General features: G+C 40.4%; 1 protein-coding gene across 1 annotated transcript in view; it reads left to right on the top strand.

Moving 5' to 3' along the window:
* The first annotated feature begins 725 nt into the window (after positions 1-725).
* B3GALT5 (beta-1,3-galactosyltransferase 5) overlaps positions 726-13,846 on the top strand; it is a 38,447-nt gene continuing 25,326 nt past the window's right edge. The window contains exon 1 of the mRNA XM_060297536.1: positions 726-851. The gene's annotated coding sequence lies outside the window, so the exon portion shown is untranslated. The remainder of the gene's footprint in view (positions 852-13,846) is intronic.

Genomic DNA, 13,846 nt, shown 5'->3' with positions numbered 1-13,846 from the left:
GGCAAAGTTCATCCTTTCATCAGGGCACCAGCGCGCAGCCCTCCTTCCTCCGTCCTGCCTGCCCAGCTTCAGGCAGAAGACAAGCGCAGCCTCAGGTCAGTTCAGACCAATTCTGGAAGGGGTCAGGGTCTCCATTGCCTCCTGCCTGGACATGGACTTGGACTTGGGCTCCGAGCCAGGCACTGGTGTCCCAGGGGAGTCCTTTGCCTTCTCAGGATGCTTGTCTATTTGACCCAGCCTCTGATCACATTTTTACTTGATTCTCTGCCAGAACTAGATCCTCGTCCTGGGTCCTGGTTCCAATGGCCGAGAAACGCGGCTTGGCCCTGGTGCTGTTGACCTCCTCTGCTGTACCTCCCCACCCCCAGGAAAGCCCCTCGAATGGATAGGGGCTACTTCCAGCCCTCCTAATTCCAGACTTTTCTCCTTTGCCCTTGGCCTGAGGGCCAGGCTCCTTTGAGTTTTTTGTGGCTGGTCTCCTGTGGGTTTTGGCAAGACTTTTCTTTGTTTACGAAGGGAGTGAACCTGTGTCTGAAGCGACAAGGTGAAGTGGGGGGGGGGGCGAGTGATTTGTAGAGATTTTGACAATGAACGTGGCCTTCCTTGCAAACCAGAATTATGGGATATGGATATGGTGGAATGAGACTCATTTGAAAGAACACATCAACCAGAATTTTTATATCTAACTTTGAATGTTTTCCCATAGCCTCAATAGAAGAAAAAGAGCCAGAAGTTGTGTGAGACCAAGTTGGGTAAAGGAAGTAGCTGGCCATCTATTCATGCATTCATGGAGGGATGAAGAGTTTGGATGCTGGACCCAAATGCCTGGGTTCATATGCCAGCTCTGTCAGGTACTTGTTCTGTGACCTTGGGCAAGTTACTTAATTTCTCTCTGCATCAGTTTCCTCAATTGAAATCAGAGGTCATAATGGTATTTATTTCATTGGGGGGTGGTTATGAGATTAGATGGTTCCATATCTATAGAGTTTTACAACAGTGCCATTATGTAATATGTACCATAGGACTTATAGCTATTACTATTATTTGCCTTTTATGTGCCACGCACTTAAAACCATGTTGTATAAAATTGTTTCGTGGGCTTCCCTGGTGGCGCAGTGTTTGAGAGTCCGCCTGCCAATGCAGAGGACACGGGTTCGTGCCCCGGTCCGGGAAGATCCCACATGCCACGGAGCGGCTGGGCCCGTGAGCCATGGCCGCTAAGCCTGCGCATCTGGAGCCTGTGCTCTGCAACGGGAGAGGCCACAACAGTGAGAGGCCTGTGTACCGCAAAAAAAAAAAAAAAAAAATTGCTTTGGATCAAGAATGAAAATGAAGTAACAAAACTGGTTTTCTTTTATTGAATTAAAAAAAAAACACCTTGGTTTTAAAAGCAATTGCACCCAAAATGTGCCCAGACTATTTTGAGCAACAGCAGAATTGTTGGAATAAAATGACTAATGTTAGGGCCACAGTATTTAATTTGATGTCTCAGTTTTGGTTCCTACGCCTTATATTTAACTTCTGACTCTGTAATTATTTGAAGCCATTCCTGGGCATTACTATGTAAGTTTTCAGCTTTGTCTATGCCGTTTCTTACCATTTCTAATTTATTGATTAGTTTTAAAGATTAGTTGTAAAGTTTCCCCACCTTGTTCTTTTAAGCCACTTTTCTAGATCTTATAGCTATGGGGAGAAATGGAATCATATTTATGATATTGCATCTTTCTACCTATGAACATCGTATGTCTATACATAGTTTATGTCCTTTTGTTATATTTGTTATTTATTATATTGCTATCTGTTGCATTGTTCATTGAATGTTCCTTAATAACATTTTAAAATATAGCAGTCTTGCACATCTGTAGTTAGATTTAGTCCTTGATACCTTTCTTCTAGTTTTTGATGCCCTTGTGAACGAGATTTTTGTTCATTTTTGTGCTGCTTTAAAAAGTATTCATTTTGAAACAATTCTAGACTTACAGAAATGTTGCAAAGATTGTACAGAGAGTGCCTGTAAACCTTTCACTCAGCTTCCCCTTTACATGGTTATGTAAGATGTTAACACTAATAGTTCAGTTATTGAGATCAGAAAATTAACATTGACACAGTACTCTTAATTAATCTTCAGACCTTATTTGAATTTTGCCCTTTTTCTTGCTGATGTCATTTTTCTGGTCCAGGATCCCACCAAAAGCCCCATTTTGCATTTGGTTGTTATGTCGCCTTATCACCTTCAATCTGTAGTAGTTCCTCAGTCTTTCTTTGTCTTTTACAAACTTGATATTTTGGAAGAGTCCAGGGCAGTTATCTTGTAGAATGTTCCTCAGTTTGGATTTGCCTGACATTTTCTTAGGACTAGATTGAAGTTATGCATTTTTGACAATAGTAACCCCGATGTTTGATAAATTGGATATGTTTTCTTATTGGTTATAATGGTTTATATGTAGATTCTCTAGAATATTTTATATAGAAAATTGTATTAGATATTTTGGTTATCTGTGTTTTCCTAGCATGTGAGAGGGTTTTACTTCTCTAAACTTTTGAAGTTAGGCACAGTCACATGACTTTTTTTGGTCAGTGAAATGGGAGCTGAAGTGGTGAATGCTAAGAGATTTAATTGCAGCTGCTTGATTTTCCAGCTCTCTATTCTCTGCTTGTGTAAGCACATATTGATATGAACATGTCATAAGAAAAATAGCATAAAATGATAAATCAACATATGAAGGATAGCTGCCTTCAAAAGTAGCCTGGATCAGCAATGGACTTTGCTTATGTGAAAATAAATGTTTACAGTATTTAGATCTGAGATTTTGGCGTTGTTTGTTAATGTGGCATAATCTAGACTATTTGGTTTGATACAGTATTTTCTGTAAATAAGAATAGCATAGTTTCATTTCTTCCAGTTCTTATATCTCATTTCTTTTTCTGGTCTTATTGCATTGGCTGGGACCTTGAGTACAATGTTTGATAAAAGCAGTGATAATTGACATTCTTGTCTTGATCTTGACATTGAAGGGAAGTCTCTTAATTTTCACTATTAAGTATGATGTTTATGATTGGGGTTTGATGAATACCCTTCTCTATCATGAATTAGTGCTGAATTTTATTGATTCCGTTCTTTTGGTTGCATCCCTAGAGATAATCATGTATTTTTTTCCTTCATTTAATTTACTGATATAGTATATTAATAGAAACCTGATATATTATTTAGGAACTTTACCATTTATGTCTGAAGGAGATATTGTTCATAATTTTCTTTTCTTTTACTTTTGCTCTCTGAAGTTGAAATTTTTATTTCTGTTTCTCTAAAACAGCTTGTATAAAAGAAAGATTTTTATCAGTATTTTGTTCCTTTAAATTTTGTACGTTTAAATCTAAATCTTTTTGAATTGTTGTCTTTTAGGGTGGGGTAAGGTACAATATCTTTAATTACTGTTTGTTTATTCAGGTTCTATTTCTTCTTCAGTGAACCTTGTTATTTGTGATTTTTTTACAATATGATTTCATCTAAGTTGAAATTTATTGCATAAAGGTTGTTCATAATATTCCATTATGATTTAAAATGTTTATTTCTTTATGGTTATGGACCTTTTTAATTTTTAATATGATTCATTTGTGCCTCTTTTCTGGTTAAATCTTGCTAGAACTTTATTTTATTGGTGTTTCTAATAAACAGTTTTTGAATATGTAGGTATCTCCTCTGTTTTATTCTCTATTTCATTCATTGCTACTCATATCATTTCCCCATCGTTTTTGCCTTTTTAATGTTTATTGTCTTTTCACTAGCTTCTTGAATTACATGTGTAACTTATTTTAAATCCTTCTTTTTCTATCTGTAAATTTATTCTTAAGTGATTTTTAGTTGCATTCCAGAGGTTTCAATATGTTGTTCTTTCATTGTTATTTGGTTTAAAATATCCGTTGTGAATTCCTCTTTAAGCCATAAATTATTATTATTATTTTGATTTATTTGATTATTTATTTATTTTTGGCCATGTTGGGTCTTAGTTGTGGCACACGGGCTCTTTGTTTTAGTGCGCGGGCTTCTCGCTAGTTGTGGCGTACAGGTTTTCTCTCTCTAGTTGTGGTGCACAGGCTCCAGGGCACGTGGGCTCTGTAGTTTGTGGCACACAGGCTCTCTGGTTGAGGCATGCAATCTCAGTAGTTGTGGCATGTGGGCTTAGTTGCCCCGTGGCATGTGGGATCTTAGTTCCCTGACCAGGGATCGAACCCACATCCCCTGCATTGGAAGGCGAATTCTTTACCACTGGACCACCAGGGAAGTCCCAGCCATAAATTATTTCATATATAAATTTAAAAGTTTCAAAACATACGTTTTTCTCCATTATGTTTTTATGTTGTTTTTTTTTTTTTTTTTTTTGTGGTATGCGGGCCTCTCACTGTTGTGGCCTCTCCTGTTGCGGAGCACAGGCTCTGGACGCACAGACTCAGCGGCCATGGCTCACGGGCCCAGCCGCTCCACGGCATGTGGGATCTTCCCGGACCGGGGCATGAACCCGTGTCCTCTGCATCGGCAGGCGGACTCTCAACCACTGTGCCACCAGGGAAGCCCCTATGTTGATTTTTAGATTCTAAAAATGGTACACGTGCAATTAAAAAAAGTGTTTATTCTTTATTTCTCTACATATATATTAAATGAAGTTCATTAGTTTTCTTTATTAAGTCACTATTATTACTGTTTTTTGGTTTGCTTGTCTTATACTTTCTGAGAGGAATGTGTACACATACAATTTATCCTTGTAATACTTGGATATACTGTATCCAAGTACACAATTTATACTTGTAATACTGTCTTTTTTTGTGTTGTATGTTTTGAGGCTGTGTTGTGAAAGGCTTCCAGGTATATCAAGGATCTGTATTATAAGATTAAATGGTGAACTGCTGTGTTGAGTTGCTACTTTTGGCTTGAATCCTCCTTTGTCTCAAATAGCTGCACTAGGGATCTCCCCCAGCCCACCTCACTGCTTAGTACTGCAGGTATCCGTCCCACCTATTTTTGTACCTTTACTTCGGGTGTGTTATTTGAACCTGCATATAGATGGACTTTTTCTCCCAATCTGATAAATTCTGTTTATAAATGAGTTTAATCCACTTATAATAAGTATGATTTCTGAGGTACTTGGATTGAATTCTATTTTCTCATGAGTGTTCTCTTTACCAAAGTGTTTTCTTTTTTTTTATAGATTAAAATAAAATCTTATTTTATTTTTGGCTGCGTTGGGTCTTTGTTGCTGCACATGGGCTTTCTCTAGTTGTGGCGAGTAGGTGCTATTCTTTGTTGCAGTGCACAGGCTTCTCATTGAGGTGGCTTCTCTTGTTGCGAACCATGGGCTCTAGGCATGTGGGCTTTAGTAGTTGCAGTGTGTGGGCTCAGTAGTTGCAGCACATGGGATCTAGGGCCCGCGGGCTTCAGTAGTTGTGGCGTGCGGGCTCAGTAGTAGCTGTGGCTTGCGAGCTCTAGAGCGCAGGCTCAGTACTTGTGGTGCACAGGCCTAGCTGCTCCGCAGCATGTGGGATCTTCCCAGACCAGGGATCCAACCCATGTCCCCTGTATTGGCAGGTGGACTCCCAGCCACTGTGCCACCAGGGAAGTCCCCATTTTTCTTTAGTTCTCTTTTCTTCATTTTTTGTCTCCTGTTGAATTGATAAAGTTTTCTATGTTTCTATATTAGCCCTTTGCTGATTTGCAAACTACAGACTGTATTTGCATTATTTTAGTGATTATCCTTAATTTTGAGTCATGCATTTTAACCATATATAACTTAAAGTTTTTCAGTATTTCTATCATTTTCCCTACCATGACAAGGACCTTAACACACTTTAATTATCAAACAATCTCTTTCCCTTATTTTTAAATTTATTTTTATTTTTTGCGGTGCGCAGGCCTCTCACTGTTGTGGCCTCTCCCGTTGCGGAGCACAGGCTCCCGACGCGCAGGCTCAGCGGCCATGGCTCACGGGCCTAGCCGCTCCGCGCCATGTGTGATCTTCCCAGACCGGGGCACGAACCTGTGTCCCCTGCATCGGCAGGTGAACTCTCAACCACTGTGCCACCGGGGAAGCCCTCTCTCCCTTATTTTGTAACTGTTTCTAGAGTTTGGTTTTAACTTTTTAAACATGAAATAGTAGTTCTTTATATGGACATAAATTAATTAAAATTAATTAATTTATTCACACAACTTAATTTATTAATCACAAATTTGGTCAATTTCTCTGCCATTGTTGTGTCCCATATCCCGGGATGTAGGTCTGGGTTTGGACATCTTGCTGAAGTGCATCCATTAATAATTGTTTTAGTGATACTACATGGGTGGTAAACTTTCATACTATTTGTGTGCTTGAAAATGTCTTAATTATGGCTTTACATTTGCATGTTAGTTTAACTGGGTATAACATTTTAGATTGGCAATAATTTCCTTCCAGCATTTTGAAGATAACACTCCATTATCTTCCGTCATGAGAAATTTCTGTCAGTCTAGTTGTGTGGCTTTTGTGGACAATTTGCCTTTCTTTCTGATAGCTTTTGAGACTTTCTCCTTATCCTCCATGTTCCACAGTGCCCCCATGATGTGTTGAGGTGTGGATTTATCTTTATTTATCATGCTGGGTACTTACGGTGCTGGTGCCGTTTTGATTTCAGAACTCATATCTTCATTCTGAAAAAGTTTCAGCTGGTATTTCTTCTGATATTTCTTCTCTGCTATTCCCTCAATTCTTTTCTTCAGGAACTCTTTTCAGATTAAGCTGATCCTTTTAATCTGTTTGCAACATCTCCTTTGTCTTTCTGATAAGTTCTGGTTGTTGTTGGAGAGTTATCTCTGAGGGGAGATAATGATTCCTTTCAGTAAGGGTCTACCTTTCTCTATGGAAACTGGGAAGGCCAGCCTGGAGGTTTAACCCTCATTTTACTCTAGAGCAGGGGTCCCTATCCCCCAGGATCTAATGCCTGATGATCTGAGGTGGAGCTGATGTAATAATAATAGAAATAAAGTGCACAATAAATGTAATGGCTTGAATCACCCCCAACCCCCCCCCCCCCAACCCTGGTCCTTGAAAAAATTGTCTTCCATCAAAATGGTCCCTGGTGCCAAAAAGGTTGGGGACCGCTGCTCTAGAGGATCACTTCCCTCAGGTTTCCTACCTACCACCTCTGTTCACTTTTCTCCAGCTTGGGAAGTGCAACAAGTAAGACTTTTATGAATTTCAGTTCCTCACCTTTTCCCACTTTCATCTGCCCATTCACCTGTGCATGTAAAGTTCTGGTGTTTCCAGTGCTTTTCCTGGACCAGCACTTTCAAGGAGTATGCCAAGAGTTGTGTCCCTTCATTTGAGTGTTGCTTGTATAATTTTGGCCCATTTGAACTTACTGTTTCATTTCAGTGTGGACAAAGTAGAGGAAGAAATGTCTCGGTACCTGTTACACATTTAAGCAATGATATCAATAATTGCTAATATTATTCAACCCATCAGCAGTGGGTCATGATGCTGAAAGCTCAGCCTCTCTGTACACTGGTGCCGAATTGAATCTCGGAGACAGCGTTTTGGGTGAAGTAGAAAAAAATAGCTTTCTTGCTTTGCGAGGCAAAGGGGGACACAGTGGGCTCCTGCCCACGAAAACTATGTGTCCCAACCCAGGGGAGTTTGGCGAGGAGTTTTATGGCAACGGTTCAAGGGTGGGGTTGCTGACAGGATGAGGATGTGAGCAGGGTCTCGGGTGGTCGGTCTCCTAATCTGGATGAGCTTCTCTGGTCCCTTTAATCTTGCTTCGGGTGGTTTCCCGGCTGTTCCTTCCTTGATTAGCAGCTGTTCGAATCTGCCCTTTGGAACTCAGGGCAGGCCATGGAGGCTGGAGTCTTGCCTACAAGAAACACGGGACAAAAAAGGCCTCCATGCCTGGGAGCCCCACAGGGCCCCACTAGGTTTCAGTCAGAGTGGGTGTTCAATATTCCTATTTTGTATGAGGTCTGGCACCATGCCCAGGTGATTGGAATCTTTAGAAAGAAAGAGGTACCCACTATAATTGGACATGAATTAAGGAACTGAGAAATTTGAATGAGGCAAATAAATGGTGGAGAGATGGCCTTATTAAGGTGTAGGTGTAGATGGAAGAATGGTGGTCAACATTCCATAGATACAACCTGTCATGAATGCTCCACAGTTAACTCTCAAAGTTTTCTGGAGAATCCTGAAACTGGATTTTTTGGATACCCTTATTTGGCTTTCTCAAGGACAAAATGCCCAGTTTCCCTCCTTGCTAGTTATTAACTAATCAGTTTACCCCTCAAAAAAGTGCAAGTAAGATTCGTTATCCCGAAATTGAAGTTTTTCTCCCTGTACACATTCTCTTGTATATCTCGTTTTTGCTTCTGCTCTGAGAGTCAGTTTACCAGTTGCTTCCCATGCGAGAACATCATTTATAAGAAAGATAACTAAACTGCATGCAAATATGCAATTTCCCCTGCGTTACGCTTTGATGGATCTACACGTCCCATTTTAGACTTAGGGCATAGCACTTACATCCAGTATCGCGTGCCCACTTTTCCTGGTTCTTGTTTTGCTGACTTCTAACGTGCTCCTCGCACCTGTCTAATTGAAACTCCTTCTTGGATCACCTGTAGTTTGTACTGGTTTTTCCATCAGGTGAAACGGAGGAGCTTTTTCAGGCTAATGAAAACCTATGATGCCAACCACCATGTGGGAGATTTGAATGGTTAGAGAAAAAGACTTCTGAGGTTAGAAAGGCATTTTGCATGTGGTTGGTTATTCAGATTCGTGGGGCTGATGGCTTTTGCTGTCTTGCTGCCCCACCCCATCTGGGCTGCTACCCCACGCAGTCAGTCTGTTCTTTGTTTGTTCAACGTCTTCATTAGTCTGTGGGATATGTTTCCTACTGTTCGAAGATCAGAGAAATTTGGGCAACTCTGCCTGTGAATCTTCTCTTGAGGTTCACTCTGCACGTGGTCTTTGTAAAGTTTCCCAAAAGTTGTGCATTAAAGAAGCCTGTTTAATTTTGTTTAATACAGTGGTTCCCCAACTTGCAGTTCCACCTCTCTCCCACCCTCACCCCTCTGCCCCCAACACACACACAGTCTGCTTGACGTATGTGTGGGCACCTACATGGGCACGGTGGGGCAGTGTGGGCAAACCTCCCCCACACTGACGGAAAGGACTCCATGTTCCCACTCACTCTCATCTTGGCTTCCCTTCAACCCTTGATTCTTTCCTTTTTCTTTTTTTATTTAATAGTTTTATTGGAGTATAATATCCACATCATATATTTTTTTGCACAGAGTTTACAATTCATTGACCCTCAAACTCTTTTTTATAAATTTGTGTAAAATATACGTAAATTAAATTGACCATGTTAGCCACAATTCCACAATATTTAGTACATCCACAGTGGTTTGCAACCATCGCTACTATCTAGTTGCCGAACATTTTCATCATCGCAAAAGGAAACCCTGTACCCGTTATCAGTCATTTCTCCCCAGAGCCCCCAGCCCTTAACAACTACCATTCTACCTTCTGTCGCTATGGGTTTGACCATTTGTATTTGTCCTCGTGTGACTGTCTTGTTTCACTTAGCATCATGTCTTCGAGGTTCATCCTTTCTGTAGTGTGTCAGAATTTCTTTCCTTTTCAAGGCTGAATACTATTCCATTGTATGAATATGCCACATTTTGTTTATCCATTCATCCATCAATGGGCTATTGTTCCCACATTTTGGCTACTGTGAATAATGCTGCTGTGAACGTGGGTGTACAAATATTTGTTCAAGTCCCTGCTTTCATTTCTCGTGGGTTTATACTCAGAAGGAGAATTACTGGATCATATGGTATGTCTAGGGTTTCTTACTTTGGGAATTGCCATACTGTTTTTTACAGTGCCGTGCCACTTTATAGTTCCACCAGCATTGCACAGGTTGGGTTCCAATGTCTTCACATACTTGCCAGCACTGGTTAATTTTTAAAAAGTTGTGTTTTTGTAATAGCCTTCCCAGTGGGTGTGAACTAGTATCTCGTTTTGTTTTTTGCATGTGGGATCTTAGTTCCCTGACCAGGGATCCAACCCATGCCTCCTGCAGTGGAAGCGTGGAGTCTTAACCACTGGACCATCAGGGAAGTCCCCTCATTGTGGTTTTGATTTACATTTCTCTAATGATTAGTGATGTTGAGCATCTTTTCATGAGTGTATTTGCCATCTGAATGTCTTCTGTGGAGAAAGGTCTATTCAGGTCTTTTGCCCATTTTTAAATATGGGTGTTTGCTTTTTGTTATTGATGAACCCTTACTTGTTAACAGATAAGATACTCTCACTGTCATGAACTTATGGGAAAGATATTGACTTGCATTTATTTCTTTTTTGCTTTTCTCTCTCCATCATAGTTCCCCATTGGTTATTATTTATTGCTGTCCTAGTTTGTCCTGTTCTCAGACTTGACCCAACAGATCCGCTCCTTCCCTCCCTTTCCCACATCCCATGTTGTGGACTCTTGTCTCTTTAGCTGTTGGTTCCTTGGACAGAGAGTTTTATTTAAGCCAACGGCCCCCATTGCCTTCTTTTTCTTCCTAAGGATTGTCATCTGCTCTCTGATTTTAGCCACAGTTCCTCCACTGAAGCTGCATTTTGGGAGCCCAGGAGCTTCTGGCTCCACAGTTTTTTTTGTTGGATTGACACTGATGATGACCTCTTCCTCCTTGAAGCTCCTTTGGTCCCTGGGACACTTCTCTGTGAGGGGAGGGGAGTGAGCAGTGGGGTTTAGGACTGTGGACCTTTGCCTGGCTGTAGATGCTAGCTTTGACTGTGAACTCACTCTAGTGACGTCATTCTGTGGGATTCCTCTCAGTGAAGGAGAACATTAGCACCCACCTCGGAGATGTGTGGTGAGCACTGAATGAGTCATCACATAAAACCTGCTTAGACACAGTAGTTGGCACATAGGAAGTGTTAGTTTTTAGACACTATTGGAATGCTACATTTGGCCTTCTATATCCGTGGGTTCTGCATCCTCGAATTTAAGCAACCACAGATAGAAAATATTCAGGAAAAGAAATTATAGAAACCTCGCACCTGCAACTGTTTACATAGCATTTACACTGTATTTACGAGCATTGACATAGTACTTACATTGTATTAGGTATTAAAAGTCATCTAGGGACTTCCCTGGTGGTGCAGTGGTTAAGAATCTGCCTGCCAATGCAGGGGACACGGGTTCGATCCCTGGTCTGGGAAGATCCCACATGCCATGGAACAACTAAGCCCATGCACCACAACTACTGAGCCTGTGCTCTGGAGCCCTCAAGCCACAACTACTGAGCCCGTGTTTCACAACTACTGGAGCCCGCATGTCACAACTACTGAAGCCTGCATGCCTAGAGCTCATGTTCTGCAACATGAGAAGCCACTGCAATGAGAAGCCTGCGCACCGCAAGGAAGAGTAGCCCCCGCTTGCCACAGCTAGAGAAAGCCCGCGCGCAGCAGCGAAGACCCAACGCAGCCAAAAATAAATAAATAAAGTAAATAAATTTAAAAAAAGTAATCAAGAGATGAGTTAAAGTATACAGGAGGATGTGCGTAGGTTATGTGCAAATACTACGTCATTTTATAAGAGACTTTAGCATCCTTGGATTTTGGTGTCCACAGGGGTCCTGGAGCCAATCCCCGTGGATACCGAGGGATGCCTGTAATCTGGTTTTTCTCTTATGTGTCCAGTTGGTCCCTTTTCACCTCCATTTGTTCCCCTCCTGACTCTTGTTTCCTAAATTCTGTTCTTTGCTCCTCATCATTCTCTTCCTAGACATTGTCTTGCTGTCGTCATTTCATTGTCCACCTTTGTGCAGACAGATTCTCACTAGGTTACCTCTCTACCTTTTAGTAGGAGGCTTCTTGTAGCATGAAACTGTGCTGTATGGACATATTTTGGGGAGGACATTTTGACCCTTGTCAGATCACTCCATGTCAGCTGCCCCCTCACCAGCTCATACACAGCCATGTCAGTTCCACCACAAACCTGGAAGAATTTGACCTTTCACCTATTTCTATGAATTGCGTTATTTTGAAGATGAAATCACAAGTGTCACCCTGCACAGTGGACCTAATAGGACCACATTAAGTGATTATATCCTGAGTAGATGTAAGAAGGGATGGTGGGGCTTTATGAATCAAACAAACTAACGTCATGGAAGTCTTAGGAGTGATTTAGAATGTAGCTGGTGCTTACTAGTTACTGGATAATGTGAGGTACTTAATTGACTTTCACAAAAACTTTAGAAGGTAGTTAGTATTATCTTACCATTTTAGACTTTTTCCATTTCTCACTTATAGAGACAATAGTCTTTTTTTTTTTTTGAGATTCCAGAAATATATTCAACCCTCTGTGGCCAATGGATTTTCTTTCTTTCTTGTTTTTTTAGTGTTTTCCAGCATGTTTTTTTTTTTAACATCTTTATTGGAGTATAATTGCTTTACAATGGTGTGTTAGTTTCTGCTTTATAACAAAGTGAATCAGTTAGTCTTAAGACGGTAAATATGCCCAGAGTCTCATAACTAGCAAGTGACTGACTTAAGATTTAACCCATTTCCTTGGATTCCAAACACAGAACTCTTAACATCTTGACTGTCTTCAGTATGTGTCATTTCCCATTTTCCATTTCTCATTTTATTTGTTCCTGCCCCCTCTTCCTATATTTATTGGATATGCTACAGCTTAGTCCATTTCAAAGAGAGGATGTGTGTGTATTTATCAATAATATCTTGTTTTAATGTGTGAATTAATTCAATCCTGCTTTTAGTTTTTATTATTCTAACTCTTTTCTATAATTTTCATTTGTTTTCTAAATTCTATGAGAGCTTAGTCCTTTTCTTTAATAATGGAAATACTTAAGGCTATGCATTTGCCTCTGAAAGCAACTTTGAACACATTCTAAGGAATCAACTCGTGTTATCCTTTGTTTTGTTTTATAATTAAACTGTTATTACACTTTTAATATCTCCTTTTCACCTCATAGTTAATTTTCTTTATTTCTAAGTGGTTAGGATTTGATGATCTTGTTAAACTTAATGTTAATTCCTGGTTTTATTGGTTTATTGCTGGGATGATGGCCTGTTGTTTCCCTCTTAAGTCGGTATACAGTTATACTGCTATTCAGAAGTACATGTAGTTATAATAATGGGAATGCTGGCTTAAAATGAAAATTACCAGCATTTGAAAACAGTGCTTATAACTCACTTATTTTAGTCTAAATTTGAGTTCTCATTTCTCCAACTGATATGCTGTGTTTCTTTTATTATTAAAATAAACTATATATTCTCAATAAAGTACTTAGGGCACATTTCTAGCTTTGTTTTTTATAGGAAAATGGTCCCAGCCTGTTCTGTAACAGCCAGCACTCTGTAAAAACGAAGAGCTGTTGTTAAGTGGAACCGTAGGAGTAGCTAACAAATCCGTCAATGTTTAACAATTTTAATGAGCTTTTCAAAAGTGTCATATTTTCACTGTGAATCGTTTCACATTAAAATCTCTAGTTTTCTTGCCAACGTTATCGTTAATGAAAGCTGTGTGCTTCCAGCCAGATTTGGAGCGAAGTGAATGTGAGTGAGCTGGAAGCAGAATCCATAAGAAACCCGTGTCCGAGGGGAAATTTCCTGAGCATGTGGGTCTTGGTTCTGTTAATTCCCTCTGGCAATTTTAGCCACATTCCCCCCAAGTCCCAGGGCAGTGACTCATTCAGGACTACTTGGGAATTGGTGACTTAGGTCAGTGAAATGTCTTTCTCACATATTTCTGCTTCTTCCACTGGTTCATGGTGTCTGTGCTGGGTTTTCAA

The sequence above is a fragment of the Globicephala melas genome, chromosome 4 (genome assembly GCF_963455315.2).
Source record: "Globicephala melas chromosome 4, mGloMel1.2, whole genome shotgun sequence".
In the NCBI taxonomy this organism is placed as follows: Eukaryota; Metazoa; Chordata; class Mammalia; order Artiodactyla; family Delphinidae; genus Globicephala; species Globicephala melas.
This window is presented reverse-complemented; position numbering and strand designations above follow the sequence as displayed.